Source organism: Oncorhynchus nerka, linkage group LG14 (assembly GCF_034236695.1).
Source record: "Oncorhynchus nerka isolate Pitt River linkage group LG14, Oner_Uvic_2.0, whole genome shotgun sequence".
NCBI classification, from domain to species: Eukaryota; Metazoa; Chordata; class Actinopteri; order Salmoniformes; family Salmonidae; genus Oncorhynchus; species Oncorhynchus nerka.
This window is the reverse complement of record NC_088409.1, coordinates 5,272,476-5,287,475: the sequence shown is the minus strand read 5'-3', so window position 1 is coordinate 5,287,475 and position 15,000 is coordinate 5,272,476. Positions and strand designations below refer to the sequence as shown.

General features: G+C 49.1%; 1 protein-coding gene across 1 annotated transcript in view; it reads right to left on the bottom strand.

Moving 5' to 3' along the window:
- LOC135574943 (intermembrane lipid transfer protein VPS13B-like) overlaps window positions 1–15,000 on the bottom strand; it is a 415,456-nt gene that overhangs the window by 332,706 nt on the left and 67,750 nt on the right.

The following is a 15,000-nucleotide window of genomic DNA, read 5'->3' as shown; positions in this document are numbered from 1 at the left end:
CCTAGACCCTTAGACACTAGTCATGTCCCCTCATACACACAGACCTGCCCTGATGAGACACTAGTCCTGCTGAGACACCCATGTTATACATGTGAGACCTAGTCATGTTGAGACACTGCATGTTGAGACACATAGACCTGCCCTGATACAGGGTATGAGACCTGCCCTTATAGACACATAGTCATGCCCTCAGTCATGTTGAGACACTAGTCATGTTGAGACACTAGCCCTTGAGACACTAGTCATGAGACACCCCATGTTGAGACACTAGTCCCTGAGACACACATGTTGAGACACTAGTCATGAGACACTAGTCATAGACACTAGCCCTGATGAGACACACTAGACATGCCCTTATATGCTGAGACACTAGACCTGCCATTGTTGAGACACTAGCCACATGAGACACTAGTCATGTTGAGACACACATGTTGAGACACTGCCCTCTGAGACACACATGTTAGACCTAGCCATGTTGAGACACTAGTCATGCTGAGACACTAGTCATGTTGAGACACTAGCCATGTTGAGACACTAGTCATGTTGAGACACTGCATGTTGAGACACATAGACCTGTCCCCATGTTGAGACACTAGCCATGTTGAGACACTAGCCATTCCCCATGTTGAGACACATGTTAGACCTGTTGAGACACTAGCCATGTTGAGACACATGAGACACTAGCCATGTTACACTAGTCATGTTGAGACACTAGCCATGTCCCCATGTTGAGACACACATGTTAGACACTAGCCATGTACACATGAGACCTGCATGTTGATACACTAGTCATGAGACCTGCCCTGAGACACACATAGACACTAGCCCTCATTTTGAGACACACATGTTGAGACACTAGCCATGTTGACACTATAGACCTGCCCTGATGACACACTAGACCATGTCCCCATGTTGATACACACTAGACCTGTTGATCATGACACTAGCCATAGACCTACCCTGATGAGACACTAGCCTGTTGAGACACACATAGACCTACCCATGTTGAGACACTACATGAGACCTGCCATGTTGAGACACACACATAGACCTGCCCTGAGACACTAGACCATGCCCTGACACACTAGTCATGTTGAGACACTAGACCTGAGACCCCCATGAGACACTACAGAGATGCCCTGAGACACATAGACCTGCCCTCATGAGACACTAGACCTGCCCTCATGTTGAGACACTAGCCATACCCTTGAGACACTAGACCTGCCCTTATACACACATAGACCTGCCCTGAGACATCACACTAGCCTGCCATGTCCCCATGAGACACTAGTCACCCTGAGACACTAGCCATGTCCCCTGTTATGAGACACTAGACCATGTTGAGACACACATGTAGACCTGCCCATGTTATAGACACTAGTCATGTTATACACATAGACCTGCCCTGATGTTGAGACACACATAGACCTGCCCTGATACACATGAGACCTGCCCTCATACACACTACACCATGCCCTAGTCATGTTGAGACACTAGCCATACCCTTATGTTGAGACACTAGCCATGAGACACTGCCACTAGCCATGAGACACTAGCCATGTTAGACCTGCCCATGTTGAGACACTAGCCATGAGACCTAGCCATGTTGAGACACTAGTCATGTTGAGACACTAGCCATGTTGAGACACTAGCCATGTTGAGACACTAGCCATGTCCCCATGTTGAGACACTAGCCATGTTGAGACACTAGCCATGTTGAGACACTAGTCATGTTGAGACACTAGTCATGTTGAGACACTAGCCATGTCCCCATGTTGAGACACTAGCCATGTTGAGACACTAGCCATGTCCCCATGCTGAGACACTAGCCATGCTGAGACACTAGCCATGCTGAGACACTAGTCATGTCCCCATGCTGAGACACTAGTCATGTCCCCATGTTGAGACACTAGCCATGTCCCCATGTTGAGACACTAGTCATGTTGAGACACTAGCCATGTTGAGACACTAGCCATGTTGAGACACTAGTCATGTCCCCATGTTGAGACGCTAGCCATGTCCCCATGTTGAGACACTAGTCATGTTGAGACACTAGCCATGTTGAGACACTAGCCATGTCCCCATGTTGAGACACTAGTCATGTTGAGACACTAGCCATGTTGAGACACTAGTCATGTTGAGACACTAGCCATGTTGAGACACTAGCCATACTGAGACACTAGCCATGTTGAGACACTAGTCATGTTGAGACACTAGCCATGTTGAGACACTAGCCATGTTGAGACACTAGCCATGTTGAGACACTAGCCATGTCCCCATGTTGAGACACTAGCCATGTTGAGACACTAGCCATGTCCCCATGTTGAGACACTAGCCATGTTGAGACACTAGTCATGTTGAGACACTAGTCATGCTGAGACACTAGTCATGTTGAGACACTAGCCATGTTGAGACACTAGTCATGTTGAGACACTAGCCATGTTGAGACACTAGCCATGTTGAGACACTAGCCATGTCCCCATGTTGAGACACTAGCCATGTTGAGACACTAGCCATGTTGAGACACCCATGTTGAGACACTAGCCATGTTGAGACACTAGTCATGTTGAGACATGTGAGACCCATGTTGAGACACTAGCCATGTTGAGACACTAGCCATGTGAGACACTAGCCATGTTGAGACACTAGCCATGTTGAGACACTAGCCATGTTGAGACACTAGCCATGTTGAGACACTAGCCATGTTGAGACACTAGTCATGTTGAGACACTAGCCATGTTGAGACACTAGTCATGTTGAGACACTAGCCATGTTGAGACACTAGCCATGTTGAGACACTAGCCATGTCCCCATGTTGAGACACTAGTCATGTTGAGACACTAGCCATGTTGAGACACTAGCCATGTTGAGACACTAGTCATGTTGAGACACTAGTCATGTTGAGACACTAGTCATGTTGAGACACTAGTCAGGTGAGGCACCAGCCATGCTGAGACACTAGCCATGTCCCCATGCTGAGACACTAGTCCCCATGTTGAGACACTAGTCATGTTGAGACACTAGTCATGTTGAGACACTAGTCATGTTGAGACACTAGTCATGTTGAGACACTAGTCATGTTGAGACACTAGTCATGTTGAGTCATGTTGAGACCCATGTTGAGACACTAGCCATGTTGAGACACTAGCCATGTGAGACACTAGTCATGTTGAGACACTAGTCATGTTGAGACACTAGCCATGTCCCCATGTTGAGACACTAGCCATGTTGAGACACTAGCCATGTGAGACACCCATGTTGAGACACTAGCCATGTTGAGACACTAGCCATGTCATGAGACACTAGTCATGTTGAGACACTAGCCATGTTGAGACACTAGCCATGTTGAGACACTAGCCATGTTGAGACACTAGCCATGTTGAGACACTAGCCAGCCATGTTGAGACACTAGCCATGTTGAGACACTAGTCATGTTGAGACACTACATGTTGAGACACCATGTTGAGACACTAGCCATGTTGAGACACTAGCCATGTCCCCATGCTGAGACACTAGTCATGTTGAGACACTAGTCATGTTGAGACACTAGTCATGTTGAGACACTAGCCATGTTGAGACACTAGCCATGTTGAGACACTAGTCCCCATGTTGAGACACTAGCCATGTTGAGACACTAGCCATGTTGAGACACTAGTCATGTTGAGACACTAGTCATGTTGAGACACTAGTCATGTTGAGACACTAGTCATGTTGAGACACTAGTCATGTTGAGACACTAGTCATGTCCCCATGTTGAGACACTAGTCATGTCCCCATGCTGAGACACTAGTCATGTTGAGACACTAGTCATGTTGAGACACTAGCCATGTCATGTTGAGACACTAGCCATGTTGAGACACTAGCCATGTTGAGACACTAGTCATGTCCCCATGTTGAGACACTAGCCATGTCCCCATGCTGAGACACTAGTCATGTTGAGACACTAGTCATGTTGAGACACTAGCCATGTCCCCATGTTGAGACACTAGTCATGTTGAGACACTAGCCATGTCCCCATGTTGAGACACTAGCCATGTTGAGACACTAGCCATGTCCCCATGTTGAGACACTAGCCATGTTGAGACACTAGTCATGTTGAGACACTAGCCATGTTGAGACACTAGTCATGTTGAGACACTAGCCATGTTGAGACACTAGTCATGTTGAGACACTAGCCATGTTGAGACACTAGCCATGTCCCCATGTTGAGACACTAGTCATGTTGAGACACTAGCCATGTTGAGACACTAGCCATGTTGAGACACTAGCCATGCTGAGACACTAGTCATGTTGAGACACTAGCCATGTCCCCATGTTGAGACACTAGCCATGTTGAGACACTAGTCATGTCCCCATGTTGAGACACTAGCCATGTTGAGACACTAGCCATGTCCCCATGCTGAGACACTAGCCATGCTGAGACACTAGCCATGTTGAGACACTAGTCATGCTGAGACACTAGCCATGCTGAGACACTAGTCATGTTGAGACACTAGCCATGTTGAGACACTAGTCATGTTGAGACACTAGCCATGTTGAGACACTAGCCATGTTGAGACACTAGCCATGTTGAGACACTAGCCATGTCCCCATGTTGAGACACTAGTCATGTTGAGACACTAGCCATGTCCCCATGTTGAGACACTAGCCATGTTGAGACACTAGTCATGTTGAGACACTAGTCATGCTGAGACACTAGTCATGTTGAGACACTAGCCATGTTGAGACACTAGTCATGTTGAGACACTAGCCATGTTGAGACACTAGTCATGTTGAGACACTAGCCATGTCCCCATGTTGAGACACTAGCCATGTTGAGACACTAGCCATGTCCCCATGTTGAGACACTAGTCCTGTTGAGACACTAGCCATGTTGAGACACTAGTCATGTTGAGACACTAGCCATGTTGAGACACTAGCCATGTTGAGACACTAGCCATGTTGAGACACTAGCCATGTCCCCATGTTGAGACACTAGTCATGTTGAGACACTAGTCATGTTGAGACACTAGCCATGTTGAGACACTAGCCATGTTGAGACACTAGCCATGTCCCCATGTTGAGACACTAGCCATGTTGAGACACTAGCCATGTTGAGACACTAGTCATGTTGAGACACTAGCCATGTTGAGACACTAGCCATGTCCCCATGTTGAGACACTAGTCATGTTGAGACACTAGTCATGTTGAGACACTAGTCATGTTGAGACACTAGTCATGTTGAGACACTAGTCATGTTGAGACACTAGCCATGTTGAGACACTAGCCATGTTGAGACACTAGCCATGTTGAGACACTAGCCATGTTGAGACACTAGCCATGTTGAGACACTAGTCCCCATGTTGAGACACTAGCCATGTTGAGACACTAGCCATGTTGAGACACACATGTTGAGACACTAGCCATGTTGAGACAGTCAGTCATGTTGAGACACTAGCCATGTTGAGACACTAGTCATGTTGAGACACTAGTCATGTTGAGACACTAGCCATGTCCCCATGTTGAGACACTAGTCATGTTGAGACACTAGCCATGTTGAGACACTAGCCATGTTGAGACACTAGTCATGTTGAGACACTAGCCATGTTGAGACACTAGCCATGTTGAGACACTAGCCATGTCCCCATGTTGAGACACTAGCCATGTTGAGACACTAGTCATGTTGAGACACTAGTCATGTTGAGACACTAGCCATGTTGAGACACTAGCCATGTTGAGACACTAGCCATGTCCCCATGTTGAGACACTAGCCATGTTGAGACACTAGCCATGTTGAGACACTAGCCATGTTGAGACACTAGCCATGTTGAGACACTAGTCATGTTGAGACACTAGTCATGTTGAGACACTAGCCATGTTGAGACACTAGTCATGTTGAGACACTAGCCATGTTGAGACACTAGCCATGTTGAGACACTAGCCATGTTGAGACACTAGTCATGTTGAGACACTAGCCATGTCCCCATGTTGAGACACTAGTCATGTTGAGACACTAGTCATGTTGAGACACTAGCCATGTTGAGACACTAGCCATGTTGAGACACTAGCCATGTTGAGACACTAGCCATGTCCCCATGTTGAGACACTAGTCATGTTGAGACACTAGCCATGTTGAGACACTAGCCATGTCCCCATGTTGAGACACTAGTCATGTTGAGACACTAGCCATGTCCCCATGTTGAGACACTAGTCATGTTGAGACACTAGCCATGTTGAGACACTAGCCATGTTGAGACACTAGCCATGTTGAGACACTAGCCATGTTGAGACACTAGCCATGTTGAGACACTAGCCATGTTGAGACACTAGCCATGTTGAGACACTAGCCATGTCCCCATGTTGAGACACCATGTTGAGACACTAGTCATGTTGAGACACTAGCCATGTTGAGACACTAGTCATGTTGAGACACTAGTCAGCCATGTTGAGACACTAGCCATGTTGAGACACTAGCCATGTTGAGACACTAGTCATGTCCCCATGTTGAGACACTGCCATTGAGACACTAGCCATGTTGAGACACTAGTCATGTTGAGACACTAGCCATGTTGAGACACTAGCCATGTTGAGACACTAGCCATGTTGAGACACTAGCCATGTTGAGACACTAGTCCCCATGTTGAGACACTAGTCATGTTGAGACACTAGTCATGTGAGACCCCATGTTGAGACACTAGTCATGTTGAGACACTAGCCATGTTGAGACACTAGCCATGTTGAGACACTAGCCATGTTGAGACACTAGCCATGTCCCCATGTTGAGACACTAGTCATGTTGAGACACTAGTCATGTTGAGACACTAGCCATGTTGAGACACTAGCCATGTTGAGACACTAGTCATGTTGAGACACTAGCCATGTTGAGACACTAGCCATGTTGAGACACTAGCCATGTTGAGACACTAGCCATGTTGAGACACTAGTCATGTTGAGACACTAGCCATGCTGAGACACTAGCCATGTTGAGACACTAGTCAGCTGAGACACTAGTCATGTTGAGACACTAGCCATGTGAGACACCCATGTTGAGACACTAGCCATGTTGAGACACTAGCCATGTTGAGACACTAGTCATGTTGACACTAGCCATGTATAGTCCCAGGTGAGACACTCAGGTCTGTCTGACCATGTTGAGAGCCATGGCTCATGGTCCTGTAGTCCCAGACACTAGCCATGTCCTGAGACACTCTGAGTCTGTCTGAGACACTAGCCATGTTGAGAGATGACACTAGCCATGTCCCCATGTTGAGTCCATAGTCCCATGTTGGTCCTCATGTTGAGGTAGCCTGTCTGACCAGGAGAGATGGCATGTTATGGTCCTAGCCATAGTCCCAGGTCCTCATGTTGGTCTGTCTGACCATGTTGAGAGATGGCTATGGTCCTGTTAGTCCTAGTCAGGTCCACTCAGGTCTGTCTGACCACTAGATGGCTATGGTCCTGACACTAGTCCCATGTTGAGACCCTCAGGTCTGTCTGACCAGGAGAGATGGCTATGGTCCTGCCATGTCCCATGGTCCTGAGCCTGGTCTGAGACTGTGAGACCAGTCTGAGAGATGGCTATGGTCCTGTAGTCCCAGGTCCTCTGGTCTGTCTGACCAGGAGAGATGGCTATGGTCCTGTAGTCCGAGACCCTCAGGTCTGTCTGACCAGGAGAGATGGCTATGGTCCTATAGTCCCAGGTCCTCTGGTCTGTCTGACCAGGAGAGATGGCTATGGTCCTGTAGTCCCAGGTCCTGAGACCCTCAGGTCTATGTGACCAGGAGAGATGGCTATGGTCCTGTAGTCCCAGGTCCTCTGGTCTGTCTGACTAAGAGAGATGGCTATGGTCCTGTAGTCCCAGGCCCTCAGGTCTATGTGACCAGGAGAGATGGCTATGGTCCTGTAGTCCCAGGTCCTCAGGTCTATGTGACCAGGAGAGATGGCTATGGTCCTGTAGTCCCAGGCCCTCAGGTCTATGTGACCCATGTTGAGATGGCTATGGTCCTATAGTCCCAGGTCCTCAGGTCTATGTGACCAGGAGAGATGGCTATGGTCCTGTAGTCCCAGGTCCTCAGGTCTGACTGACCAGTAGAGATGGCTATGGTCCTGTAGTCCCAGGTCCTCTGGTCTGTCTGACCAGGAGAGATGGCTATGGTCCTGTAGTCCCAGGTCTGTCTGACCAGGAGAGATGGCTATGGTCCTGTAGTCCCAGGTCCTCAGGTCTGACTGACCAGGAGAGATGGCTATGGTCCTGTAGTCCCAGGTCCTCAGGTCTGACTGACCAGGAGAGATGGCTATGGTCCTGTAGTCCCAGGTCCTCTGGTCTGTCTGACCAGGAGAGATGGCTATGGTCCTATAGTCACAGGTCCTCTGGTCTGTCTGACCAGGAGAGATGGCTATGGTCCTATAGTCCCAGGTCTGTCTGACCAGGAGAGATGACTATGGTCCTGTAGTCCCAGGTCTGTCTGAACCAGAAGAGATGGCTATGGTCCTGTAGTCCCAGGTCCTCAGGTCTGTCTGACCAGGAGAGATGGCTATGGTCCTATAGTCCCAGGTCCTCAGGTCTATGTGACCAGGAGAGATGGCTATGGTCCTATAGTCCCAGACCCTCAGGTCTATGTGACCAGGAGAGATGGCTATGGTCCTATAGTCCCAGGTCCTCTGGTCTGTCTGACCAGGAGAGATGGCTATGGTCCTGTAGTCCCAGGTCCTCTGGTCTGTCTGACCAGGAGAGATGGCTATGGTCCTGTAGTCCCAGGTCCTCTGGTCTGTCTGACCAGGAGAGATGGCTATGGTCCTATAGTCCCAGGTCCTATAGTCCCAGGTCCTCTGGTCTGTTTGACCAGGAGAGATGGCTATGGTCCTATAGTCCCAGGTCCTCAGGTCTGTCTGACCAGGAGAGATGGCTATGGTCCTGTAGTCCCAGGTCCTCAGGTCTGTCTGACCAGGAGAGATGGCTATGGTCCTGTAGTCCCAGGTCCTATAGTCCCAGGTCCTCTGGTCTGTCTGACCAGGAGAGATGGCTATGGTCCTGTAGTCCCAGGTCTGTCTGACCAGGAGAGATGACTATGGTCCTGTAGTCCCAGGTCTGTCTGACCAGAAGAGATGGCTATGGTCCTGTAGTCCCAGGTCCTCAGGTCTGTCTGACCAGGAGAGATGGCTATGGTCCTATAGTCCCAGGTCCTCAGGTCTATGTGACCAGGAGAGATGGCTATGGTCCTATAGTCCCAGACCCTCAGGTCTATGTGACCAGGAGAGATGGCTATGGTCCTATAGTCCCAGGTCCTCTGGTCTGTCTGACCAGGAGAGATGGCTATGGTCCTATAGTCCCAGGTCCTCTGGTCTGTCTGACTAGGAGAGATGGCTATGGTCCTGTAGTCCCAGGTCCTCTGGTCTGTCTGACCAGGAGAGATGGCTATGGTCCTGTAGTCCCAGGTCCTCTGGTCTGTCTGACCAGGAGAGATGGCTATGGTCCTATAGTCCCAGGTCCTCAGGTCTGTCTGACCAGGAGAGATGGCTATGGTCCTGTAGTCCCAGGTCCTCAGGTCTGTCTGACCAGGAGAGATGGCTATGGTCCTGTAGTCCCAGGTCCTATAGTCCCAGGTCCTCTGGTCTGTCTGACCAGGAGAGATGGCTATGGTCCTGTAGTCCCAGGTCTGTCTGACCAGGAGAGATGACTATGGTCCTGTAGTCCCAGGTCTGTCTGACCAGAAGAGATGGCTATGGTCCTGTAGTCCCAGGTCCTCAGGTCTGTCTGACCAGGAGAGATGGCTATGGTCCTATAGTCCCAGGTCCTCAGGTCTATGTGACCAGGAGAGATGGCTATGGTCCTATAGTCCCAGACCCTCAGGTCTATGTGACCAGGAGAGATGGCTATGGTCCTATAGTCCCAGGTCCTCTGGTCTGTCTGACCAGGAGAGATGGCTATGGTCCTATAGTCCCAGGTCCTCTGGTCTGTCTGACTAGGAGAGATGGCTATGGTCCTGTAGTCCCAGGTCCTCTGGTCTGTCTGACCAGGAGAGATGGCTATGGTCCTATAGTCCCAGGTCCCAGTCTGTGACCAGGAGAGATGGCTATGGTCCTATAGTCCCAGGTCCTCTGGTCTGTCTGACCAGGAGAGATGGCTATGGTCCTATAGTCCCAGGTCCTCAGGTCTGTCTGACCAGGAGAGATGGCTATGGTCCTGTAGTCCCAGGTCCTATAGTCCCAGGTCCTCTGGTCTGTCTGACCAGGAAAGATGGCTATGGTCCTGTAGTCCCAGGTCCTATAGTCCCAGACCCTCAGGTCTGTCTGACCAGGAGAGATGGCTATGGTCCTGTAGTCCCAGGTCCTCTGGTCTGTCTAACCAGGAGAGATGGCTATGGTCCTGTAGTCCCAGGTCCTCAGGTCTGTCTAACCAGGAGAGATGGCTATGGTCCTGTAGTCCCAGGTCCTCAGGTCTGTCTGTGAGGCTGACCAGGAGAGATGGCTATGGTCCTGTTTCTGGGTCTGACCAGGAGAGATGGGTGGTCCTAGTCCTCAGGTCCTAGGTCCTCTGGAGTCTGTCTGGAGGATGGACTGACCAGGAGAGGTGACTATGAGTCTGTCTGACCAGGAGATGGTGGCTAGTGAGGTTAAAGAGGTCTATCTGTTTAGGTCTGACCAGGAGATGGCTATGTCCTAGTGAGGTCTGACCAGGAGAGGTGGTCCTATAGTCCCAGAGTCTGTTAAAGAGGTCTATGGTCTGTTTAGGTCTGACCAGGAGATGGTGACTAGTGTCCTCTGGTCTGTCTGACCAGGAGAGGCTATGGCTATGAGGTCTTAGTCCCAGGGTCTGTCTGGGGATGTCTGACCAGGAGAGATGGCTATGGTCCTGTAGTCCAGGAGAGGTGACTATGAGGTCTGACCAGGAGAGGTGACTATGAGGTCTGACCAGGAGAGGTGGCTATGAGGTTAAAGAGGTCTATCTGTTTAGGTCTGACCAGGAGAGGTGACTATGAGGTCTGACCAGGAGAGGTGGCTATGAGGTTAAAGAGGTCTGTCTGTTTAGGTCTGACCAGGAGAGGTGACTATGAGGTCTGACCAGGAGAGGTGGCTATGAGGTTAGAGGAGTCTGTCTGGGGATGACTGACCAGGAGAGGTGACTATGAGGTCTGACCAGGAGAGGTGACTATGAGGTCTGACCAGGAGAGGAGTCTGTCTGAGGTCTGACCCAGGTCTGGAGAGGTGACTATGAGGTCTGACCAGGAGAGGTGGCTATGAGGAGAGTCTGTCTGGGGTCTGACCAGGAGAGGTGACTATGAGGTCTGACCAGGAGAGGTGACTATGAGGTCTGACCAGGAGTCTGTCTATGAGGTCTGACCAGGAGAGGTGACTATGAGGTCTGACCAGGAGAGGTGGCTATGAGGTCTGACCAGGAGAGGTGGCTATGAGGTTAAAGAGGTTTGTCTGGGGATGACTGACCAGGAGAGGTGGCTATGAGGTCTGACCAGGAGAGGTGACTATGAGGTCTGACCAGGAGACGTGGCTATGAGGTCTGACCAGGAGAGGTGGCTATGAGGTTAAAGAGGTCTGTCTGTTTAGGTCTGACCAGGAGAGGTGGCTATGAGGTTAAAGGAGTCTGTCTGTAGGTCTGACCAGGAGAGGTGGCTATGAGGTTAAATGGGTCTGTATGGGTAGGTCTGACCACCCATGGGCCGAACATTAACCTCTTGGTGACCCTGGCTGTAAGATAAGGACTGACAGTGTGCCTGGCAAACCTCCCAGGTCTTAGAAAAACACCAGAAAGAGACCAGGACAGAGTCCATTAGATACAGCTCCATTACATCCTGGCTTTAAAGCACCACAGAGAACCATTACTGGGGCTTCCTAACCAAGAGGTTAAGATCAGGGGGTTACTACCACTCACAGTAAGAGCACTCTCTCAGGGCAGTGGGAGGCATCTAGATCTTCCCGAGAACACATGTCTAGTCTTCCACTCTGAGACCTGGGAGTTCAACTAGAAATCAAACCAAAATACTTTACGGTCATAAAGAAGTCAAGTACCAGGAGCATCAAGTACCAGAGACAGAGAGAGAGAGAGAGAGAGAGAGAGAGAGCAGAGAGAGAGACAGAGCAGAGAGAGAGAGACAGAGAGAGAGACAGAGAGAGAGAGAGAGAGAGAGAGAGAGAGAGAGAGAGAGACAGAGAGAGAGAGAGAGAGAGACAGAGAGAGAGAGAGAGAGAGAGAGAGAGAGAGAGAGAGAGAGAGAGAGAGACAGAGAGAGAGAGAGAGAGAGAGAGAGACAGAGAGAGAGAGAGAGAGAGAGAGAGAGAGAGACAGAGAGAGAGAGAGAGACAGAGAGAGAGAGAGAGAGAGACAGAGAGAGACAGAGAGACAGAGAGAGAGAGAGAGAGAGAGAGAGAGAGAGAGAGAGAGAGAGAGACAGAGAGAGAGAGAGAGAGAGAGAGAGAGAGAGAGAGAGAGAGAGAGACAGAGAGAGAGAGAGAGAGAGACAGAGAGAGAGAGACAGAGAGAGAGAGACAGAGAGAGAGAGAGAGAGAGAGAGAGACAGAGAGAGAGAGAGAGAGAGAGGAGAGAGAGAGAGAGAGAGAGAGAGAGAGAGAGAGAGAGAGATAGACAGAGAGAGAGAGAGAGAGAGACAGAGAGAGACAGAGAGAGACAGAGAGAGAGAGACAGAGAGAGAGAGAGAGAGAGACAGAGAGAGAGAGACAGAGAGAGAGAGAGAGAGAGAGAGAGAGAGAGAGAGAGAGAGATAGAGGTAGTGAGGAATGGTTCCTCATTAGAAACTACTGTTATTATTGGCATATACAATGACAACCAGATGGTGAATGTGAACAAGGTGAGTTCTGCATCATTAACAGCTATCTGAAGTGGTACTCAGACTGGAAGCAACACACCTCTCTGTCCTCTCAGCCAAACTACCAGGAGACTAAACAGGATCCGCAGAACGCTGACAGAAACACTCTAGAATCTCTTACTGTTCTATTTTAGAATCACAAAGCAAAACATTAAAATTGTAGAAGTTGTTCTATTCAAAAAGGACTTGTTTAACTGTATCTATCTTTATCTCTACAAATAGACCTACAACAAACAGAAAGAGCCTTCTAACCAGAACTGCTACACCTATATGATAATATACATCCTAGATGATGTTGATCTAACCAGAACTGCTACACCTATATGATAATATACATCCTAGATGATGTTGATCTAACCAGAACTGCTACACCTATATGATAATATACATCCTAGATGATGTTGATCTAACCAGAACTGCTACACCTATATGATAATATACATCCTAGATGATGTTGAACTAACCAGAACTGCTACACCTATATGATAATATACATCCTAGATGATGTTGAACTAACCAGAACTGCTACACCTATATGATAATATACATCCTAGATGATGTTGAACTAACCAGAACTGCTACACCTATATGATAATATACATCTAGATGATGTTGTCTAGAGGACAGGGTTTACTATCTGTTGGGCTGACTGTCTGGAGGACAGGGGTTTACTATCTGTTGGGCTGACTGTCTGGAGGACAGGGGTTTACTATCTGTTGGGCTGACTGTCTGGAGGACAGGGGTTTACTATCTGTTGGGCTGACTGTCTGGAGGACAGGGGTTTACTATCTGTTGGGCTGACTGTCTGGAGGACAGGGGTTTACTGTCTGTTGGGCTGACTGTGTGTCACCTTGAGGTAGCAGTGTGTGTGTGTGTGTGTGTGTGAGTGTGTGTTTACTATCTTGCTGACTGTCTGGAGGACAGGTGTTTAAGTGTTGTGTGTGTGTTACCTTGAGGTAGCAGTGTGTGGTGTGTGTGTGTGTGTGTGTGTGTCTGGAGGTGTGTGTGTTTGTGTGTGTGTGTGTGACTGTGTGAGGTAGCAGTGTGTGTGTGTCTGTTGTGTGTGTGTGAGGTGCAGTGTGTGTGTGTGTGTGTGTGTGACTGTCTGAGGTGTGTGTGTGTGTGTGTGTGTGTGTGTGTGTGTGTGTGTGTGTGTGTGTGTCTGTGTGTGTGTGTTGTGTGTGTGTGGAGTGTGTGTGTGTGTGTGTGTGTCTGTCTGTCTGGTGTGTGTCTGTGTGTTGTCTGTGTGTCACCTTGTAGCAGTGTGTGTGTGTGTGTGTGTGTGTGTGTGTGTGTGTGTGTGTGTCTACCTTTGAGGTAGCAGTGTGTGTGTGTGTGTGTGTGTGTGTGTGTGTGTGTGTTACCTTGAGGTAGCAGTGTGTGTGTGTGTGTGTGTGTGTGTGTGTGTGTGTGTGTGTGTTTGTAGCTTGTGCAGTGTGTGTGTGTGTGTGTGTGTGTGTGTGTGTGTGTGTGTGTGTGTGTCTGTCTGTCTGTCTGTCTGTCTGTCTGTCTGTGTGTGTGTGTGTGTGTGTGTGTGTGTGTCTGTGTGTTACCTTGACGTAGTGTGTGTGTGTGTGTGTGTGTGTGTGTGTGTGTGTGTCTGTCTGTGTGTCTGTCTGTGTGTCTGTCTGTGTGTGTGTGTGTCTGTGTGTGTGTGTGTGTTACCTTGAGGTAGCAGTGTGTGTGTGTGTGTGTGTCTGTGTGTGTGTGTGTGTTACCTTGAGGTAACAGTGTGTGTGTGTGTGTGTGTGTGTGTGTGTGTGTGTCTGTGTGTGTGTGTTGTGTGACGTAGCAGTGTGTGTGTGTGTGTGTGTGTGTGTCTGTCTGTCTGTCTGTCTGTCTGTCTGTCTGTCTGTGTGTGTGTGTGTGTGTGTTACCTTGACGTAGCAGTGTGTGTGTGTGTGTGTGTGTGTGTGTCTGTCTGTGTGTCTGTCTGTGTGTGTGTGTGTGTGTGTGTGTGTGTGTGTTACCTTGAGGTAGCAGTGTGTGTGTCTGTCTGTCTGTCTGTCTGTCTGTCTGTGTCTGTCTGTCTGTCTGTCTGTCTGTCTGTCTGTCTGTCTGTCTGTCTGTCTGTCTGTCTGTCTGTCTGTGTGTGTGTGTGTGTGTGTGTGTTACCTTGACGTAGCAGTGTGTGTGTGTGTGTGTCTGTCTGTCTGTCTGTCTGTGTGTCTGTGTCTGTGTG